The sequence below is a fragment of the Podarcis pityusensis genome (assembly GCF_964106645.2).
Source record: "Podarcis pityusensis genome assembly, chromosome: Z".
Lineage (NCBI taxonomy): Eukaryota > Metazoa > Chordata > Lepidosauria > Squamata > Lacertidae > Podarcis > Podarcis pityusensis.
Genome location: NC_138044.1, coordinates 19,416,562 through 19,438,442, shown reverse-complemented (window position 1 = coordinate 19,438,442; position 21,881 = coordinate 19,416,562). Strand labels below are relative to the sequence as shown.

The following is a 21,881-nucleotide window of genomic DNA, read 5'->3' as shown; positions in this document are numbered from 1 at the left end:
TTTTTTCTTTACATTCCAGTCTGGAGAGGGGACTCTCCCTTCTTTAGCAAGTTCTCATCTGCATCCAGACTCATGAGTAAAGGGGAAAGAACAGCCTGGAACTGGTCCCACAACCGCCTAGTATCAGTGAAAGTGCTTACTCCAATGTAAGCTCAACAACACATTGGACACCCAGACATAAATAACCATCACTCTAAGTGCCTTGTGTAAGAGTGAGATCATTCACAGGATTTTTAAAGCACCTGAAATGTGCTTCCAGACTGGATTGCTGCAATGCACTCTATGTGGAGCTGCCCTCAAAGACAACTCAGGAACTTCAGTGGGTTTGAGGTCAACAGTCAACATTATTTTCTCACTGCATCAGCTGCAGGAGAAATGCCGAGAACTTTGTACATCGCCTTCATAGAACTGATGAAGGCCTTTGACCTTGTCAGCCTAATGGAGTTCTTGACGCTACTCAATAAGATAGGGTACCCACCTAACCACAAAAACATGTGCCACACCATCCAATATGACGGGCCATCCTCATCCACCTTCCCTGTAAAGAGTGATGTGGAACAGGGCCATGTTCTCGGCCCAACCCTCTGTGGAATATGCTTCTCCTTGTTGCTCTTATATGCCTTCAGCTTGACAGAAGACAGTTTGTACATCTATTCATAGAGGTTTGTTCAACATCTCTGCATCAAGACAAAAGTATGGCTGGTCCTTTTCTGAGAAATGTTTGCAGATGAAGCAGCCTTGACAGCTCTACAGAGGCTTGTCAACCATTTTGCCCAAGCCTACAGAGAGTTTGGCTTTACCATCAGCCTGACAAAGACCAACATCGTCGTCAGCACTCCATGCATCAGCATTGGTGAACACATGCTTGAGATGATAAATGATGTTGTGCTTTTGGGCTCCACCATAACCAGCAGCCACTCCATTGATGCTGAGCTGGACAAGAGTACTGGCAAGGCAGCTCTGGCAATGGCTCACCTCTCCAAAAGGGTATCGGAGAATGTGATGCTAATGACCAATACCTAGATGAAGGTCTACCAGGCTTGCGTCTAGAGCATGCTGCTTTATGGAAGTGAGTGGTGGGCAACCATCAGGAGCGATACCTCAACACCTTCCCCAAGATTTGGGGTATCGCATGGCAGGACAGGGTTTCAAACAAAGATGTGCTCTCCCAAGCCCACAATCCCAGCATGTTTACACTCCTGTCTCAGTAACATCTATGCTGGCTTGGTCATGTCCAAATGGAAGATGTTCTATGGGGAGCTAGCTTCAGGCACCAGGTCCATTGGCAGATCACCTCTGTGTTACATAGATGTCTGAAAGCGAAATATGAAGGCTGGCAACATCAACCCCACCGTTTGGGAATCCCTTGCAGACAACCACAGTGCCTGGAGACAGACAGGTTGTGTGTCTGCAGCAGTGACCAAAGGAGGAATGACCACTGGGAGGAGCACAGACAGAAGAAACTCCATGGTGCATCTCTAATGGTGAAACCAGATGCCTTCATCTGCCCCAGCTGCAACAAAACATCTCTCTCCCTTATCAGCCTCTAAATTTGGCTTGAATCCTAAATACCTGAAGGTATTCCCTAAAGTACCTCTCAGATGCTGAGACTGGCAGAGCTAGTCTTGGTATCCCTCCACTTTGGGTGGGGGGGCTGGCCAGGGGCCTTCTCTGTGGCAGCCCCTGAGCTGTGGAACACCTTTCCCCCAGAGATGCATCAGGCACCATCATTGTACAGCTTTTGGAGAAAGATGAAGAGGCACCTCTTTACCCTGGTCCTTATGGATCCTAAGAGCAGCTGGATCAAGCTAAAGGGGGCCCATCTAGTCCAGCACCCTGTTCTCACAGCAGCCAACCAGATGCACATTATGGGAAACACACAAGAAACACCTGAGTGTAAAAGCAACTGCCCCCTCCTGTGGTTTCCAGCAACTGGCATTCAGAAGCATCGCTACCTCCAGCCCTGGAGGCAGAGCATAGCCACTCTGGCTAGTAGCCATTGACACCCGAGATGTGTGTTTTCAGAACCCACCCAATTCTTGTGAACATAATGCGGTTTAACAGCTTTTAATTCTGTATTAAAAATTCTTGCAACCCACCCTGGGGCCCTGCTGGTGAAGCGTAGGTTAATAATTCAACAGCAACGACAACAATTGACGGAGATCCACTTGAATCCCAAGGTTCCTGGCACACCGTCAAACACACTTTTTCTTAGACCTCCAAGCTGTGCAGTTGCTCTTTAAGACCTTCTGGCCAGCAGCCCCACTACTTTTCCCTTCCTCCCCAAGTGAAATTCCAGAGCGCAATCCGCCTCCCAAATAAAGACTGGGTCCCTTTCCAGCACCTACCAGGCTAATTTCCTGGCCCAGCTACCAAGGGCTAATGACCACCATTGTCCACTCCGGATCCCCAGATTCCGTTTGTTCAGTCATCGGCCTCCAAATAACCCAGCAGTTAATTATTTTCCGGCCCTAAACAAAGAGCTTCGCCTCCTGAAACTGGTCCAAAGTCTTTAGCAGCACCTCAGAAGAAGGTGGCATGCTCTCCTTTGTTGGAGGCTTTTAAATAGACTTTGGATGGCCACCTGTCAGGGATTCCTGAGATGTGATTCCTGCACTGAAAGAGGTTGGACTGGATGACCACTGGGTCCCTTCCAACTCTACAATTCTCGGATTCTATGATTAATTGTAGGTTATTCAACAAAGGTTGGATGGCCATCTGTCAGGGATTCTTCAGCTGTGACTCCTGCATTGCAGAGGACTAGACTTAATTGGGGGGGAGGCACGCTCCCCAACCATACAATCCTATAACAGGAGTATGACCTCTCCACTCCACCTATCTCAGGTAATTCCCTCCCCCTACTGATCTCCCCCCCCCCAAAAAAGGAGCTGGCTGCACAACGACCCTGCATGGAGTACAGCCCAATTAAGACTGGAGCCAGCTTCCCACCCCACCCCATCCTGACTTTCCTCCCAACGGGAAAGTGGGGGAGAAGTGGAGAGTGTCCGTCTGGCTCACCCCCTACCACATCCAGCAACCCCCTCACACACAAAAATATAAAATGGGCATGTCAATGTGATTATCTCCATCAATGGGTCCCCCATGCTGAGAATGAGGTAACAGGCAATTCAAAAGAGAGGCCTTTGTTAAGAGGTTTTGTGGGGTGTGGGGTTTAATGGGGGGGAGAACAAAAGAGGCTGATGAGAACTGACGGAAGCCTGAACAAAAACCGCCTGAACAAAACCCGTAAGGCAGCTGAATGCCGACATGGGGCGATAATTGGAAAAGTGAGACAATGAGGCGCTGGGCCTGGTTTTAAAGACCCAGCCTGCCCAAGGAGAAGGTGGGGGTGGGGATGGGAGAAAAGACCCCAGGGCTCTGCTGAGATCGACAAGGAGGGAGGGAGCCCCCTACCCAAATACACAAAAGACTGGATTACTGCAAAGAGCTCTATGTGGGGCTTCCCTTCAGGATGCTGCAGGGTGATTGCTGACAGGAGTGAGGCCTTGTCAACATATGACACCTGTGTGCTCCAGAGATCTGCACTACTTGACCACTGGCTACCAGGCCAAGTTCAAGGTGCTACTGTTAGTTTATAAAGCCCTTAACAACTTGGGACCAGATTACACCTGTGCGATTGCCTGATCCCATAAGTGCTCCCTCAACTGCTTCAACCAGTGGAACTGGCAACAGTACAGGTGCCACGTAATCCTCACTCTGCTTCTGAAAAGACTTGATCCTTTAGTGCAGTGGCTCCTACACTTTGGAACTCCCTGCCTATTCATATCAGGCAGGCTGCACTCTTTTCAGCGCATACCAAAACACTCCTGTTTATGGACAAGCCTGTCTATAAACTTTGCTTACAAAGTTGATGCATGTCTTAAGCTGTTTTCAATCTATTGTTACTTTAACTTAATGAGAATTAAATTATTGTTGTTGATTTGTCTTATTGATAATTCTATTGTTTTATAGTTTTCTGTAAACCACTTTGAAGTGTTTCTTCTTTTTTTTTGGACTTCCGGGGTGGCGCCATCGGCAATGGCGGACTCCCTCTGATCTGGAGGGACTAGCTCCACGCGAAACGGGTCTTTTCCGCTACGGCGAAGCGGGGACCCTTTCAAAAATTACAGGCAGATGAAGCCTGTGACCATGGGACTCGGCGGGCACCTTTAGCGCCCCCCCAACCCGCAAAAGAACCCATTAACGGGCTCCGGAGCGAAGAGGGGGAAGTGGCGCGATGCTGAGAGTCAACTGCTTTTTCCGTGGAGCGAAGCCACACAGCCGTTGCCGGAGAGCGCTGCCTTTTTCCTGGGACAATTTGGCTTCTAAAATAATCACCCGTGAGTACTTAAATTTCGGACAATTGGACTTTAAATAAGGACTTGCGAGCCGAAAGGAAAATTGGACTTAAAAGTTTACCTCAATTTGGCACTGAAACGGGAAGGTCTAAACAGGAAGTCAGCCTTCCGTTTCTTTGTAGATAGATTAAAGCAAAGACATGGCAAACTAGAGCTCAGAAAATCACTTGTAAAAGATTAACTTTCATCATTTAAAATTGTTGAACCCCCCTTCGGAAGCAGGAGAAGAGGGGGGATTTTTTTCGGACTGTTTAAACCTGCAGAAGTGAGTGTAAAGTAAAGTAACTTTCCACTGTCCTGATCCTGGAGCGGGGTGTCAGGACTGACGTTTTTTGAAGCTCATTGACCAGAGACAAACGTTTTTGACAGATAGCTATAAGAAGAGAAACATTGATTCCATTGTTCCCTTTCGCAGTTTAAAGGAACAAATATTGACAAAATATCTGAAAAAGGAAATTTTGTTGTTAGACTTGTCTTTAAAAGAAAGAACAAATAGAAGTTTTCCCCCTAGAGGGAGACTGTGAAACTGTAACCAACTCCGGGGAGCTTGCAGCTGTTACAGATTACAATCGTGGGAATAGACTTCTGACCTTGCAGGACAATGTATTCAGAAGCTCTGTTGCATGCTTTCTGTAAAACAAATGCCCTACTGGAACAGCTACATGAGAAGACGGACTTGATGACTGATGCGATCAGAAATTTTGAACAGGCAGTGGGAAATTATACGGAGCCCACCCAGGAATTAAATCAGGAGTGTGCCCTGACAGAACAGAGGAGGGAAGAGGATGTTGCTGAATCTTGGGCGCCAGAGATGAAGGGAGCTGTGGCCCAGCAGGAACATGAGCTTTTGGACTTGACAAATGAACTTGGAAAAAGCCAGATTTGGAAAGATGAGGTTTGGTTTGGTTTGGAAATGGGGGGTTGGATAGACCCCCCTATGCAGGGATGTTTGGACCTTTCAAGTCTGGCAATGGGCTGTGAGATGCTTGGGGTTGTGAGGGCTCTTAATGTTGGAGGGATTTTGAAACATGTTCTTGAATACCACATGGAGTTTAGTGTGGACTATGGAAAAGGGGCTGATTTGTCGAGAAGGGTCAAAAACATTGTTAAGCTGGAGTTCCCACGAGTGAAAGGAGCAGGAGACAAAGGAAAATACAGTTATAAATATGGAGAAGAGCTGCGGAAGGGACATGGAAGAGACTTAAGGGCCTCGGATACAAGGTTACCAGGTTAATGCACTAGATCAATGGGATAATAAGGACTGACAAAACCCGTGACCAGGAGGAAGGGACGCTGGATGAAGACTGGATTGTTTTTATTTCTTTTTTCTACTACTAGGATTGTTTTATAAAATTGATGAATGTTAGAAAAATGTTGGAACGAAATTACTTGGCTTTAGCAAAAATGTTTAAAGAATTATGTAAGAATATTATGGTTATGAGAAGTTGGGAAAAATAAGATTTAAGTTTTAAGGTTTAAGGTTTTTTACAGTAAGATAAGATTAAAATAGATTAAGGTAATGTAATGACAGAATATTATGAAATATGGAAAGGATTTGCTGCGACAATTAACAACTAGGATACAAAAAAAGGGAGGAGGAGGAGGTCAAAGAAAGAAGGTAATGACATTTGAGGATTTGAGAATGATGGACTTGTTTTTGAGTGTTTGTGGTGTATTTTTGTTTTTTGAATTTGTATTGTTTGATGTGGTTTGTTTTTTCTTTGTTTTTTCTTTCTTTTTTTTTGCTTTGTTCTTTTTTGTAATTCTAAAAATTTTCAATAAATATCATTTTTTTAAAAAATGAAGTGTTTCTTCTTTTTTTAATCAAGCGGTGTATAATTTTATGAAATAAATAAAGACATGAACGACATTTCGCCCCTGCAAATGGGAACTTGCTAAAGAAAGGAGATTCCCTACCCCAGACTGGGAAGGAAAGGAAAAAGCAAGCACAGAGAAGGGTTTTTGCACCTGGGCAGGAATAAATCAGATGCACAAATATAAGATGCGGGGCCACCTGGCTTGATGGAAGGACATGTGGAAAAGATTCAGGGGCCCTATTAGGCCACAAGGTCAATATGATTCAACAGTGTGTTGTATCAGCAAAAAAAAAAAAAAAAAGGCTAGTGCAATTCTAGGCTGTATCATCAGAAGTGCACTGTCCAGATCAAGGACAATAAAGTCCAACAGAAATAGTTGTAGTAGAAGAAAAATCTGATGATTCCAAAATCTGGCTACTACTGTCCCAAAGGAATTGACAGTATGCTCATCAAATTTTCAGGGGACACCAATCTGGGAGGGGTAACCAATACTGCAGAAGATAGAATGCGGACTCAAGATGACCTTAACAGTTAATAACAATAACTCTCCTTCATTGGAAGCTTTGAAACAGAGGTTGGGTGGTCACCTGTCAGAGAGATTCATGAGCTGTGATCCCTGCATTGTAGGAGGCTTCTCTAGATGACTGTTGGAACTCCCTCCCAACTCTACAATTCCATGACTCTATATTCTATAAGGGAAACCAGAAGTCCTCTTCTCTCTCCACCCTAAACTGCATCCAAAAGCACAAAGCTTCCCAAGCTCCCTGGTTATGCTTTCAGAAAGCACAAAGGAGAATGTGCTTTACGCACACGCACACATGTTCTGGCTCTTCTTGCAGGCTCCCCGCCAGAGAAAACCTTTCCCCCTCCCACCACCCAAAATTCCAAATGAGCATAGATTCCTTTGCAAAGCAGCAGGGCTCCAAACACCAGTTAAATGATCTGACAGAAGGGGATCAGGTTCCTCTGTTTGCATTTGGCTTATGAAGGCCTATGGAGCCCCTTCTCCAATGATTTTCGGGGGGGGGGGGGAGGGAAGGTTAGATGGGAAGGTGGCTCGACCCAGCATGATTCCCACTCCTTACTTGACTCCCAAGAGAAAGCCAAAGAGGAAGGCAGCACACACACACACACACACACACATCCAGCTTCCAAAGCAAAGAATTTCTTTGGCATCTAATGTCAGCGTTGGCAGCTGAGCACCTGGTTTGGAAGATGGGGTGAATCTCGGCAGCAAAAGTAGTCGGGGAACTTGATTAGGAGTCTAGTCTCCAAAGAGTATTGTGAGAACATAGAATCGTACCGTAGGAACTGACCCAGTAGGAACTGGCCAGTGGCTCATCTGGTCCAGCATCCCCTTCTCACAGTGCCCAAATACCCCAAGCGACCTAGGAATCTATGGAATTGGAGATTCCACCACAGCAGGGATTGGCAACCTAAGGCCCATGGGCCACAAGCAGCCCATGGGGGTCGTTTAACCAACCCCCGAGCCACCCGTTTGGCGAGTCCCCATGGCAATCGCATCTGCGCATGTGCAGACGGCGAAAACTGCGGGTGCGTGCACTATCCGGCCCATGGAGGGATCTCCGCTGGAGTGAACCATCCTAGGCAAGGTAAACCTTGCCGACCCCTGAACTACAGCATCATAACAGACCTGCAGAATAGGGCATCCTATTCTCACCATGGCCAAGCAGGAATTGAGCAGAAAAGCACTCTCCCCTCCTGTGGTTTCCAACAATTAGCATTGCTGCCTCCAAGCTAAGATGTCCAACATAGTCCTCCCCTTCCTCATCCAATCCCCACAACCCTGTAAGGTAGGTTAGGTTGGGAGGCAGTGACTTGCCCCAAGTTCATACCTAGTAAGCTTCATGTCCAACTGGGGATTTGAACCCTGATCTCCCATGTCCAACCTAGTCCAAAACTCTGACCACTATACCACACACTCTCTCATTTTACCTCTCGTTGTTGTATGTTATTTTAAACTACTTTTAATGCTGCACTGCCATGAAACATTTAATGTAGCAGGGTGACAAAATTCACTGGAGTCATTTACAAAAAAAAAAACCTCCAACAGCCAGCTGCGGGGGGGGGGGGGAGCAGTGTTAGAAACTCAATATATTTAAGCTAATTGCCAAACGGCACCTTAAATCTATGTGTTACAGCTGCCAGAATGAAATGTCTTGATGCTATTTTCCCCCTGGTGAAATTTGTTTTTGTTGATTTCATTTCTATGCCACTATAAAGAAAAAATCTCGAAGTGGTTTATAACACATTAAAACACCAAATCAAACCATTCAGAATATTTCAAGGTAAATATTTCAGTTCCTTCTGTAAATGTCATTTTACTTTCTCTATACTGATTTACCTAGTTAATTTATAGAGCTGCCCCATAGCATAAATACCCTAGGGAGTCACTGTGGTGTAGTGGTTAGTGTGTTAGACTAGGACCTGGGAGATCAGGGTTCAAATCCCCAGTCATGAAGCTCACTGGGTGACTCTGGAGTGAGTCAGTCACAGCCTTTTACCCTACCTCAGAGGGTCATTGTGGGATTTAACCTGGGGTGGGGTGGGGTGGGGTGGGGGGGTTGAACCCTTTACTTCTTGGAGAAAACAGTGGGGTATAAATGCAATAAACAAGCTCTTCTGCTTAACTGCTTAAGAAAGCTGGAGGGGGAAGGCTAGATGGAGATGTCAGTCACCAATCCGGCATCCAGAGATCTCCATGTGGTCGCAATTGAACCCGCACCAGTAGCAAAATGCACCTGGTGCCTGGCTAACTTCAAACACTGGGAGGAGATCCAAGTGTGTGCACCCCACCCCAAAAAATCTCCTTGCAATTCAACAGGTGGGAGAAAACGGCAGGATGAACAACTCCCTCTCTAAGAGCAGACCATAATACCCCTTTTTGTCCCCTCCCTGAAGTAGCTTATGGCTTCTGATTTGGGAAAGGAGGGAGGAGAGAAGGGAAGGGGTAGTGCAGAATTCAGATAGGAGAAATGAGATTTATTCCAACTCAGGGGAGAGTAATTTGATTTTTTTGGCATGCCAAAGTGTCTTCCCCAGTTCTGAGGCTTCGCAGAGCCTCAATGGGAAAATGGGGCAGAAACCTTTTTTTGCTTCTGCATCACACTGCCGACCAAAGTTAGGTTTGCATTCCACTAGGACCCCCTAGATCATCTCGATCTCCCTCCAGTGTTAGAAATTTCCCATGTGCCAGGTGCATTTTGCGACTGGCATGGGTCCAATTGTGACCTCATGGAGATCTCTGGGTGCCAGGATGGTGACTGATACCTGCATTTGGCAGGCCCCTCCAATTTTCTTAACCAGGTAAGCAGAAGAGGTTATTTATTGCATTCCTCTCCCGCCTCTTTATCCAAGGAGTACATGGCTCAAACCTCTCCCTACAAAGACCCTATGAGGTAGGTTAGGAAGTTGGGAGTGGCCCAAGGTCACCCAGTGAGCTTCATGACTGAGTGGGGACTTGAACCCTGAACTCCCAGGTTCTGGTCCAAAATCAAATCACTACACCACACTGGCTTCCTGGAGTACTTCTGCTATGTGGCAACTATATAAATTAAGTAGCTAATAAATAAGGGAAAGCAAATTGTCACTTACAGAAGGATCTCAGATATGCTCCTTGAAGCTTGAATTTGTTTTATTCTGGATCGTTTTGTTTGATGTTTTAATGTGTTGCAAACTGCTTTGAGTTTCTTTCAAAGTATATAAAGTGATATATAAATGAAAGAAGAATTTTCATCCATGGGGAAATGATGCCTAGACATTCCACTGTAGTGACCATAACTTAGGCTTAAGGTGGCATTTGGTGATTAGTTTATGTACCTGAGTTTCTAACACTGTCTCCTTCCTCTAACCACCTTGCAGCTTGTCAATATCCTTCTAAGGAGAAGTAGGGTGGCCACCTGTCAGATTCTTTAGCTGTAAATTCTGCAATGAAGAGGGTTGGACTAGATGACCCTTGGTGTCCCTCCACAATTCTATGGTTCTTAAACTGGAGTGACCAGAACTGAACATAGGACTCTTTAAGGACTTGGAGGTTAAAGCCACCCAAAGTGCAGGTTCACAAGAAGCCAGGAAATCTGGTTCTGGGTTTTGCACACATATCAGGTGCATGGAAACCTTAGCAACAGTGAATTGACACATCGCAAGTGGCAGGTTCTTACCAGAGAGGACGACAAACATCCAGATTTCCTAGCTGCTCTTCCCTCTGTCTCCCCCAGCAAGTGTTGGGAACTCTGGAGGAGGCCAAAAACCTTCTTGTTTGTTTTGGCAGAGACAGGCAGGAGGCACACAAGCTGCTGATCTAGTCACCATTTTGGCCTTCCCAGAACACCTATAAATTCATACTGAGCTCCCTCAGAAAACAGGGGTCACCCGTCTTCCTGGAGGGTGGCCAGGCATCCCCAATTGCAAAAAAAACAACCAAAAACCTTTCTCCTGCAGCAGAAAAGGGCTTGGTTCCTCAAGGATACACTGAACTGGCAAGGAAATAAATACAGCCTTTTTCACTTAGCAAAGATTATTCGTACAATCAAATTTTTTGGCGATGCACCCATGGCTTCAGATTTCAGCCTCCTGTATGTCTTTTGTTTCACTCACTGCGATTTGTGATCATGTGACAGTATCATGGGGTTCTACATGTGGAAGGGACCCCAAGGATCATCTAGTCCAACTCCCTACCTTGCAGGTATCACAGCTACAGCAACATGACCACATGGTAGCACTGAGCAATTGCAAATCATATCTGGGTGTGCCATCAACCCCTCCCAGCCATTTGGCTTGATCTTTGGGCAGTCCTGTTCGGTTACCAGGTTCCATTCATTGCTTGTTTCATTCATTCACTGGGGGTTCCTGGATTGACATCACTCCATATGGAAAGGATTTGTGGGTCTTCTGGTAGACCAAAAAACTTAACATGAGTCAACAGTGTGATGCAGCAGCAAAGAGGACAGAGGAGAGGGCTATTGATGGCTGCTGTCCATGATGACTGTGCTCAGCCTCCACAGTTGGAGGCAGCAATGCTTCAAAGTACCAGTTGCTGGAAGCCACAGGCGAGGGAAAGGGCTCTTCATTTGGGTCCTGCTTGTGGGCGTCGCACAGGGATAAGTGTGAGAACAGGATGCTAGACTAGATGGCCCAGTGACCTGATCCAGGAAGGTTTGCCTTATGTTAGCTGTAATTCCTGCATGGCAGGGAGTTGGTCTGGATGACCCATGGGATCTCCTTCCAGCTCTCCAATTTCTGTTTCTTACAGCAATTGTGCCCCACTCTTCAGCCAAGAAGGCTCCCAGAGGGCCTTACATGCCATCAAAACAGGCTTACAATCAAAAAGACACACAAGGGAAGAGAAGAGAAAAATCAAAGTTCTTCATATGTGATCCAACCAAGGGGCTGCCCATTCAGCTATAGGGGATTTCTTTTCTTTCTTTCTTTTCATTTTAGTGCCCAGCAACAGATTTTAAAAGTGACTCTCACAGTTCAAAATAAAACAAGCAAGTATTCCTATAACCTCTGTAAGGCAACAGTTGCTGCACCTGCAACCATTCAAAAGCTCAATAAATCCAGCCATAAATACAGATTAAAGGACAGTCAAAGGGAAAAACAGCAAACGGCTTTGAAGGCTCGTGAAATGGACTGTCCAGATAGTGAATCACTCTCCCCATCTGCAATGCTGAACCCTGATGGCCACCTGTCAGGGATTCTTGAGCTGTGATTCCTGCACTGCAGGACTTTAGGCCACATGACCCTTGGGGAATCCCTTCTGACTCTACAATTCTAAAATTCTATGGAGGCGCTGAGTAACCATGTGCCTCAATATATCTGTAAGAAATAAAAACATGCAATAAATTTAAAAAGCACTTTGTCTCAGGGCGCTATTGCGGACTATTCTGCTTCCCCGTGTAGCCGAATTTAAGGAAGGAAGCGGGGGGAAACTCAGGTCGCATTTCTGTTCTGCATTCTCTTGAGGCAAACATAAACAGGGTTGTTTTTCTTTTTGTGAAATCCTCACATCTGGGCAAGCACCTTTTAAGCCAATGTGTTATAGTGGTTAAAGCATTGGACTAGGACAGGGGTCTGCAACCTTTAAGACAAAAAGAGCCACTTGGACCCATTTCCGAAGAAAAAAAAACTGGGAGCCGCAAAACTCGTCATTATAAAAATAACTTTTTTGTCACTTTTTTATTATTTCTTTGTTTGACCCCTCAGAATTACTCCTCCTCATAGAAATAAACATTAAATTAAGAAGTTACCTTTTTGTGTGTGTGTGTTCTTCACTCCCCTTCAAAACAGTGACCAGCATACATTCCCCCTTTCAATGCAGTGACCAGCGTACATGATCCTTACAATGGGGCGGGCGGGCGGGCGGGAAGGTGACGTTGGGACGGTGCGTGACTAACGCACGCACCGCCCCCATGCGACGTCACAGCCAGTACAGCGCCCGCCACAGTGGGGAGTGTCGGGGCGCACAATGTGCCTCCTCCCCTCGCTAGTATCCGCTCCGGAGCCGCGGCAAAGGTGTAAAAGAGCCACATGCGGCTCCGGAGCCGCGGGTTGCAGACCCCTGGACTAGGACCTGGGAAAGACCAGGGTTTAAATCCCCACTCAGCCATGAAGCTCACTTGGGTGACTGACCTTAGGGGCCAAATCACTGCCCTTCTCTGCCTAACCTCCCTCAAGGAGCTGTTGTAGGGAGAGAACTACGTATGCCACCATGAGCTCCTTGGGAGGAAAAAAGGTGGGATATAATTGCAATGCAAAGAGTCCGTCCACATGAGTTACAGACAGTGGTCCTCAAATCAATGCTATTAAATATACTGGGCACTTAGAGCTCAGGTCTCTTGCCCATTTTCCCCATCTAGTCCGGCATCCTGTTCTTACAATAGTCAAAACCTCTAGGAATCTAGATATTAGCAACTGGTATTTGGAAGTATTTACTGCCTCTGACCATGGAGGCAGAGAATAGCTATCCTGGCTAGAAGCCAACAATAGCCCTCTCCCCACAAAATTGCCTAATCCTTTTTTAAAGCCCTACAAATTGGTGGCCACCCCTGCCTTCTGTGGGAGAGAGTTCCAAAGTTTAATTTGAAGTGCTTCCTAGGCTGGATTCAACCAGAGATAGTGAGTGGGAGGGAGAGAGGGAAGGGAGGGGGGAAAGAGAAAGTGGGAGACAAAGAGAAAGAGGAAGAAAGGAGGGAAAAAGAGAAAGAGAGAAAAGAGGTTTCCCAAAATGTCCGCCACCACACAGAAAACAACTTTGCATGTCAACAAACCCAGCCTTCTGTCGCAGCCGTGAACTGGGAGGATTTTCTCCATGGCAACCATTTCCCAGGAGAGGCCTTGTGAAGTGGAGGCCGTGACCATTCTGAGCTTGCCGTTTGCAAAACCTGATCCCCAGCGAGCAAGAGGCTCCTTCCGGTCCTTGCAGGCGCCGCTGCTGGCCCTTAGCTAAGATCCTTACATTCCCTTTAAAATCAGCTCCTTCAAGACTGGAATACCTCTGCTTACGTATCCCTCTAGATATGTAAACTTCGGGTTGCAAATGCGGCAAACCCGGAACTGTATACTTCCAGGTTTCGCCACGCACACATGCGCAGAAGCGCTCAATTGTGCCGCGTGCATACGTGCGCAGAAGGGCGCCTCTGGTTACGCACTTTTCAGGATACGGCCATGCCTCCGGAACGGATCCAGTCCATAACTGGAGGTACCACTGCACTGCAATGGGCTCTTGGTGGGGCTTCTGTCATGCTGGATCCAGAAGCTGCAGCCAGAGCAGGATTCTGCAGCCCAGTTGCTGCAAGGCCTTGTTGTATATATAATCCCTATACAGTACTCAAAAGATCTGCACTGGTTCTCCATTTGCTACTAGGATGAGTTCAAGTGGTACAGGTGGCAACCATTATGCATGGGGGTTCTGTTCCTGACCCCAGTGCGCATCAGCGGAAGACACATAAGCCACACACACACACATGTTCCATTCCGCCCCACCCCATTTTTGGTCCACTTCATTGACGGCAGCAACAAGTGTGTGATTGCATATCAATTGGACATGCATAAAATGGTCACTGCCTATATACAAAGCCCTTAATAATTTAGGACCGATTTACCTGTGACATTGCCTTACCCCACTGGAGCCCACACAACTGCGGCAGTCCTTTACAGGTACCACATAATCCCCATTCCACATTTGTAAGGACTCAACTCTTTTATAGTGCTGCCACCTACACTGTGGGACTCCCTGCCTTTTGATGCCAGGCAGACACCTTCACTATACCATTTACTGTTTCTATTGTTGTTGCCCATGTTTCTAATGGATCTTTCTCAATATCATTTTAATTTCTATTAGTGTGCAATTACATTTTAATGTAATTTCCTGCGTTTTGAGCTTCTTCTATTTTATCTTGAATCCCGAACTGGTATTAATAGTAATAGCAATAATAGTAATGATAATAATAAATCAATATTTTAGTGTGGAAGCAGCCAAACTTTGGAACTCCCTGCCTATTGATACCAGGCAGGCACCTTCGCTGTACACTTTTCAATGCCTGCTAAAAATATTTTTTGTTTAAGACAAACCTTACCCTGTTACCTGGAATGACAATGTGTGTTTTTTTAGTTTGATTGAATGTTTCAACCATTTTTACCAATCACCCTATTGATTTTTAGTCTTTTTGCAAACCGCTTTGAGGTTTTCTACAATCAAGCGGGGCTTAAATTTTATGGAAAGGAATACATTTAATTGGCAATCACGACGATGAGAGCTATTATTGGCTCCGACTGCATCTGCTCAGTTTCTTTCAGCGGGAGAGGTCTCTAACCTGCCTCTACCTCTGTGGGGTCTATTTTTAAACCTCAGACGTCCTTTCTACCTGAGTGGGTTCAGCAGATCTCCAGGGAACAGGAAAATGGGATTGCTGAGCTTGTAAAAGACAAAGACAAGACTCGCCCTCAGAGAGACAGCAGAAATTAGAGGTTAACACAGTTCTCTCCTAACCAACCCAAACCAAAAGCATTTGGAGAGGTTCCAAACAGTTCCAAGCAAATACAGATATCCATGTGCAAATACTTACAGTGTTAAAACAAGAAGGATATTGATAAGCTGGAAGGTGTGCAGAGGAGGGCAACCATGACCATCAAGGGTCTGGGAGCCAAGCCCTATGAGGAATGGTTTATCTGTGGGTTCTGCATTGTGGGGGGTTGGACTACTAGATAACTCTTGTGGCCCCATCCAATTCTATAATTCCATGAAAGAGAGAGCTGGACATGTTTATTCTGGGGAAGAGCTGGCAGAGAGGGGATATGAGAGCCACCTTCAAATATCTGAAGGGCTGTCACACGGAATATGGAGCCAATTTAGAGAACTTTTTTATGCCTTTCCAATGCTTAACATGGATCATCACAAATCTATTGCGGAAAAAACCCCAAACAGAACAAAAAAGTTTCTTTTAAACGTTTATATTTTTTATATGGACTTTCTGGCTAATTGTTTTCTTTTCCTATTCCATGTTTCATTTGTATAATAAGCAGGGCATAGTTGCTTGGAGTGGGGGCTTGTACATCAATACAAATCCCACGTAAGGGTTTTTAGCTGGTCTGCATTTGTTGGGGGACCTGGGGGGAATTCACTCGGGCCCAAACCCACTCTTGGGGGCCCTTAGTGAGAATGACCCTCCCCTAGGATCTGTGGCTCCTCAAGGAACAGGCTGCTTGCTGATGCATTGAGCTGAGACAGCCTCCTCCTGCTTCAATGTAGTTTCCAATTTTTATTCCTCATTCTAAAATAAGTGACTCATTGGCCATGTGCAACGCTCAAAGCAAATTCCAGGCTTGTACTGGCACGAAACATTCATTAAGCAAATCACGAGAGTTGCAGATTCAGCATAAGCAATGTGGGGATAAATTTCTAAGTGGAGATACCCAGGTCAGAATGACCCACAGGGACCTCCAAGCCCAAATGGAGCGAAGGAGTCCCAGACCAGAGAACTGGGCTACAGCTCATCCAATTACCGTATTTTTCTGTGTATAAACGAGGTTTCTTTTTATAAAAAAAATAGGTTTAAAATTGGGGCTCGTCTTATACACGGGTAGTGCTGAGGGGTGTTTTCTTAATTTGGAGTACCCAAAAATAGGGGGACGTCTTATACATGGGGGCGTCTTATGCGTGGAAAAATATGGTGATTTCAATAGGGGCAAATGCCAGGTTCTGCATTTAGTCAGGAATAATCAGATGCCAAAATATGGGGGGGGGGGCACACCCGGCTTTATAGCAGGACATGTGAAAAGGAAGGTGATGTCTTGGGGGACCACAGGCTTAACACGAGCCAACAGCAAAAAAAGGCTCATGCAATTACAGGCTGTATTAACTGAACTCAAGTGTCCCGATCAAGAAAAATCACAGCACTACTCTATACTGCTTTGATCAGACCCCACTGGGAGTGCTGGTTCTGGGCACCCAAAATTCTAAGTATCGTAGAATTGTAGAGTTGGAAGGGACCTGAGGGTCATCTAGTCCAACTCCCTGCAATGCAGGAATCACAATTAAAGCATCCTTGACAGATGGCCACCCAACCTCTGCTTTAAATGCTCCATGGAAGAGGAGTCCACAACCTCCCAACGGAGTCCATTCCACTGTCAAGCGGCTCTTACTGTCAGAAAGTTCCCCCTGATGTACAGTTGGAATTTCCCTTCTTATAATTAGGAATCCATGGGTTCAAGTTACAAGGAGGATATTCAAGAAGCACGTTGGCAAGGTTGATTGTGTGCAGCAGAAGGCAACCAAGATGATCAAGGATCTGGAAACCAAGACTTAGACGGTTAAGCTGTGATTCCTGCATTGCAAAGGACTAAGATGACCCTCAGAGTCCCTTCCAGTTTGTTTTCTGATGCTCCAGGGTAGAAGACCCAAACCAATGGATTCAAGTTAAAATAAAGGAGATTCAGACTAAACAAGAACTTTCTTGATGGTAAAATCATTCTGAAAATGGCGTGTTAAGGATATTCAGAATTATCGAGTGGCCAATAGAAATTAATAGCCTTCTCCCCCATGAAGTCTAATCCTGCTTTAAAGCCATCCAAGTCTGAGGCCGTCATGAGCTCCTGCAGAAGTGAGTTCCACAGTTTAACTAAGAAGTCTTTCCTTCTAACTCTCCTGAATCTCCCAACATTCAGCTTTGATGGGTGTCCACTTTCTCTAGGCCACAGATAATTTCATAGGCCTCTATCATGTTTGCCTCTTACTCATATGGCCTCTAAACTAAAAAGTCCCAAACAATGCACCCTTTCTTCATGCACTGCAACTCTTCTCTTTTGGAAGTTTTTAAGCAGAGGTTGGGTGGCTGTCTGTCACAGGGGAGTCACTCCGTCCCCTTGACAGTTTTGGTTGCCCTTTCCTGAAACTTTTCCAAATATCCATTTTGAGGTGACATGACCAAATATTCCAAACACACCAAATATTTGTATAATGCATTGCGATACTGGAAGCTTTATTTTCAATTCCTTCCCTAATGACCCCTAGCACCAGGGAGTTTGTGCCCTTCAAATAAAGGGGACCCGGAGTTGCCCTATTATCTCCAGGTTTTGGGGAGGGAGGGCAGCAGCACCTGGAGTGGGGGGAGGAAGGAAGAGGGAGCAGGCCTCATCCAATCAAATTTGCCTCATAGACAAAGAAACGAGGTCACACAAGCTCGGAGCCTCTGAAAAGGAAAGGGAGTTCATTACTTGTCAAGCCCTTTTCAATGGGGTGGAATGTGGGAGGGCCCCCTTTTCAAGGGCCAATCCATCACCCAGAGCTAGGGGGCAGGGAGGTGAGAGAGAGGAGGCCTTTGCAGAAAACACACCACCCTGCCAGCCTTGACAGCTGGGAGTGGGGATGCTCAAGAGTGCAGCTACAGATCCAGGCTCGCAGGGCAAAACATATTCTGGTGGGCCTCGAGGGAGAATGGCCCAAACCATGTAAATCAGGGTGGTCCGACATGCAGCCTTCCACAACATTTGATGCCCCCCTCCCTCCTTCAAGCTGCCTTCCCAAAGCCTGGTAAGTGGGGCAGGCTCTGGGCTTTGGAAAGGAGGTGGAAGGGTGTCAAATTCTGGCCACTCTCCAGCACCACCATGGTGCAACAAGGCAGGTTCTATGATGAAGTACTCTTGTAGCCTAGTTGTTATGAAAATGTGGACCACCCTAACCTAGAATGTAGAATTGTAGAGTTGGAAGGTAACCTGCAATGTTCATCTAAGTCCGCTCCCCTGCAATGCAGGAATATCAACTAAAGCATCCATGACAGGTAGCCATCCAACCTCTGCTTAAGAACTTCCAGCGAAGGAAGGCGCACCACCTTCCAAAGGCCCCTGTTCCAAAGGAGCCTGTTCCACTGCCCAATGGCTATTGCCCTCAGAAGGTTCTGCCTAACGCTTCGTTGTTTGCAGTTGGTTGGACTAGATGACCCTTGGGGGTCGTTTCCAACCCTAAAATTCTTTGATTCTGTGCAACAATTCTAGAGTGTTTCTTTGCAGGGGGTTTAAAGCTCTTAAAGCAGAAATACGATCCCACTGGGTGGAAAAAAATAATAATTGCTGGAATGAGGAAGGCTTCAGAAATTGAGAGGGGAGAATGAGCAATGCGTTCAGCAGACTAAGCAATCCAGCAGGACCCTGTTAAAGTGGGAAATGATCTGCAATAATTATTCCAGTCGTCTCTCTGGAACCAAAGTCCTGCTCAGAGAGAAAGAGTCTGAGGGCAGGAATGGATCAGGGACACTCTACAAGTTTAGAGAGGCTGGAGGGGATCCCAGAAGGTATATGGGGATGCCAGCAGCAGGCTCCCAGCAAAGAGTGGGGCCACAGCAGGCTGGCAACCCCTTGTGGAAAAACAGTTCAAATTCCAACATGCCAGTATTCAGGTAGGGGCTGGAAGGCAGGTGGAGATGCCCTCTGATTTAGAGTCTGCTGGATCAGACCAAAGGGCTATCTCGGCTAGCGCCTTCATCCCACAGTGCCTAACCAGCCAGATGCCCTTAATGGGAAACCCACAAGCAGGATTTGAGCAAAGCAGCGCTCTCCCCTCCTGGGGTTTCCAACAATACGCTGTCTCCATCTTTGGAGGCAGAGCACAGCCATTGTGGCTATTGATAGCCCTCTCTTCCTCCATGAATTTGTCTAATCCTCTTTTAAAGCCATCCAAGTCGTGGCCGTCACTGCCCTCCTGCAGGAGCGTAACTAAGGAAGAATTTCTTTTATCCGTCCTGAATCTGCCAACATTCAGTTTCGCTGGATGTCCACGAGTCCTGGCGTCATGAGAGGAATAAAACATTTCTCTCTCCAACTTTCTCCAGGCCATGAATAATTTTATAAACTGCCGCCATATTGCCACTTCTCTGCTTTTCCTCTGAACCGAAAAGTCCCAAACGCTGCAATCTTTCTTCATCAGGGCATCACTCCAACCCCTTGATCATCTCAGCTGCCCTTTTCTGAACCTTCTCCAACTCTGCAGTGCAGTTGCGAATTCCTACGTTGCAGGGGGTTGGACTAGATGAGCCTTGGGTTCCCCTCAAACTCCACAATTCTATGATCCTTTTTGAGGTGAGTTGCCCAGTACTGTGCACAGTAACTCACAGATCGGATTAGGGGTTTCTGAACTTTCTCTCCCCGCCCCCCCATCACAGCTGGGTAGGAAATCTATAACCGGTTTTATCCTGGACTTCGCCTCCAAGATCATTTCACTGACACTCACCCTAAGTGCGTCTGCCTACTTTGAAGTATTTGGCAACAGTTACGCAGAGATACAACCTTTATTGCATTTCCTATGAATCACTGTAACTGCATATATATTTTTCGTAACAAAAGTAATTTTATGCTTTTTACCCTTTGCGGGGGGGTTTCTTCCATTTTTAATTGGGTGAGCTTTCTTTCAAGTTACTGGTTCAGTCTCCCATTTCTTCCTTCCAGATATATTTTACTGGCAGACAAAAAAAGGACTCTGAAAGCAGGAGTTGCCGGGGGGGGGGCGACCAGATGCAGATTCATTTCAATAGCCCAGACACAGTGTCCTACCCTGTAGAGGAGTCGTTAGGATTACAGATAGCCAATATCATACAATTTCAGCACTTTAGCTCAGAGAAGAGCTGAGAGGTGATATCATCATCATCATCATCATCAATTTCTTTATCCCCTGCCCTTTTTCCTGAAAGGAACTCAAGGCGGCTTACAAATAAAATAAGAATAGCTAAAAACACAGGGAAGGAGAAGCAATAATTTAAAAACACTTAAACATTAATATAATTAAAATGACATATATAATTTGGAATAAACCGTATTGCATCTAATATAGATATAAATAAAGCTCTATTAAAAACATATAATCACAATAAAAGCAGCACAGCACCAGGCGTTTCACTAAAGCAGCCAGTCCCCAAGCAGGCTGTAGAAACAAGGTTTTCACCTGCTGGGAGAAGGATAGCAAGGAGGGAGTCAGTCTGGCTTCTCTGGGGATGGAATTCCTAAGCTGTCTAAGAGGAGCCACCAGTGAGAAGGCCCTTTCCTGCAACACCACCAAGTTGAGGGTGGTGGGACTGAGAGAAGGGCCTCCTCCAAAGATCTCAAAGCCCAGGCAGATTCATATGCAGGAATACAGTCTTCCAGGTAGCCTGGACATAAACTGTAGATATAAGCCACCTGAAGATGGAACAAGCTTGTTTTCTGAAGCATCGGACAGGAGGACCCAGATTCAAAAACAAGGAGATTCCAACTGAACATTAGGAAAAAACTTTCTGAAGGTAAGAGCTTTTCCACAGAGGAACACAGTCCCTTGGAAAATACTGGACTGTCCCTCATTGGAGATTTTTAAACAGAGGTCAGTTGATCTTCTGTCAGGGATTCCTTTAGCTGTGATTGCTGAATTGCTGGGGTTTGGACAATTCTAAGATCCTTTTTAGGAAAAGAGAAACCAGCCTCCAGGATCACACTTTCCTCCTACCACTTTTAGCTGCTTGCACATTTTCAGGAGCATAAGCAAATTATGGGGACTCCTGAGTTAAGGGCAGCTTTTCAGTGCTGCCTCGCTGACAAGTCAGGCATCTGTGTGCCTTTCGGTGGCCTCTGGTCAACCTATTTCTGCAGGGCAAAGTCTTGGCCTGGGGGAGGCTAAGACAAGCTTGTACAAAAGAGCTTACTGGATCAGGCCAGCGGCCCACCTACTCCAGTGTCCTCTTCTCACAGCGGCCAAATAGATGCCCCTCGTGCAAAACCCACAAACAGGATTTGAGCACAAGATTCACTCTCTGCTCTTGTGGCTTTCAGCAGCATTTGCTGCCTCCAACAGTGCAGGCAGAATACGTAGATATCCTGGCTAGTAGCCACCAATAACACTGTTCTTGAATTTGTCCAATCCTCTTTTAAAGCCACCCAAGTTGGTGGCGTTCATTGCCTCCCGTGGGAGCAAGTGACGTTGTTTAACTACATACTAAGTGAAGAAATCCTTCATTTTATCTTCAGCTTCTTGGGATGCCAATGAATTCTGGTGTTCTGTGAGAGGGAGAAGAACTTTTCCCTACCCACTTTCTCAATGCCAGGCATGTCACCACTTACTTGCCTTTTCTCTAGGCTACAAAAATCCCAAATATGGCAACATTTCTTCACGGGGGAGTCGCTCCGTCCCCTTGATAATTTTGGTTGCCCTTTTCCAACCATGCACTATCCT

General features: G+C 46.0%; 1 protein-coding gene across 1 annotated transcript in view; it reads right to left on the bottom strand.

Annotated features, from left to right (window-relative positions):
- Positions 1–21,881, bottom strand: part of EFNB1 (ephrin B1) — a 74,555-nt gene that overhangs the window by 40,640 nt on the left and 12,034 nt on the right. The gene's annotated exons all lie outside the window — the stretch shown is intronic.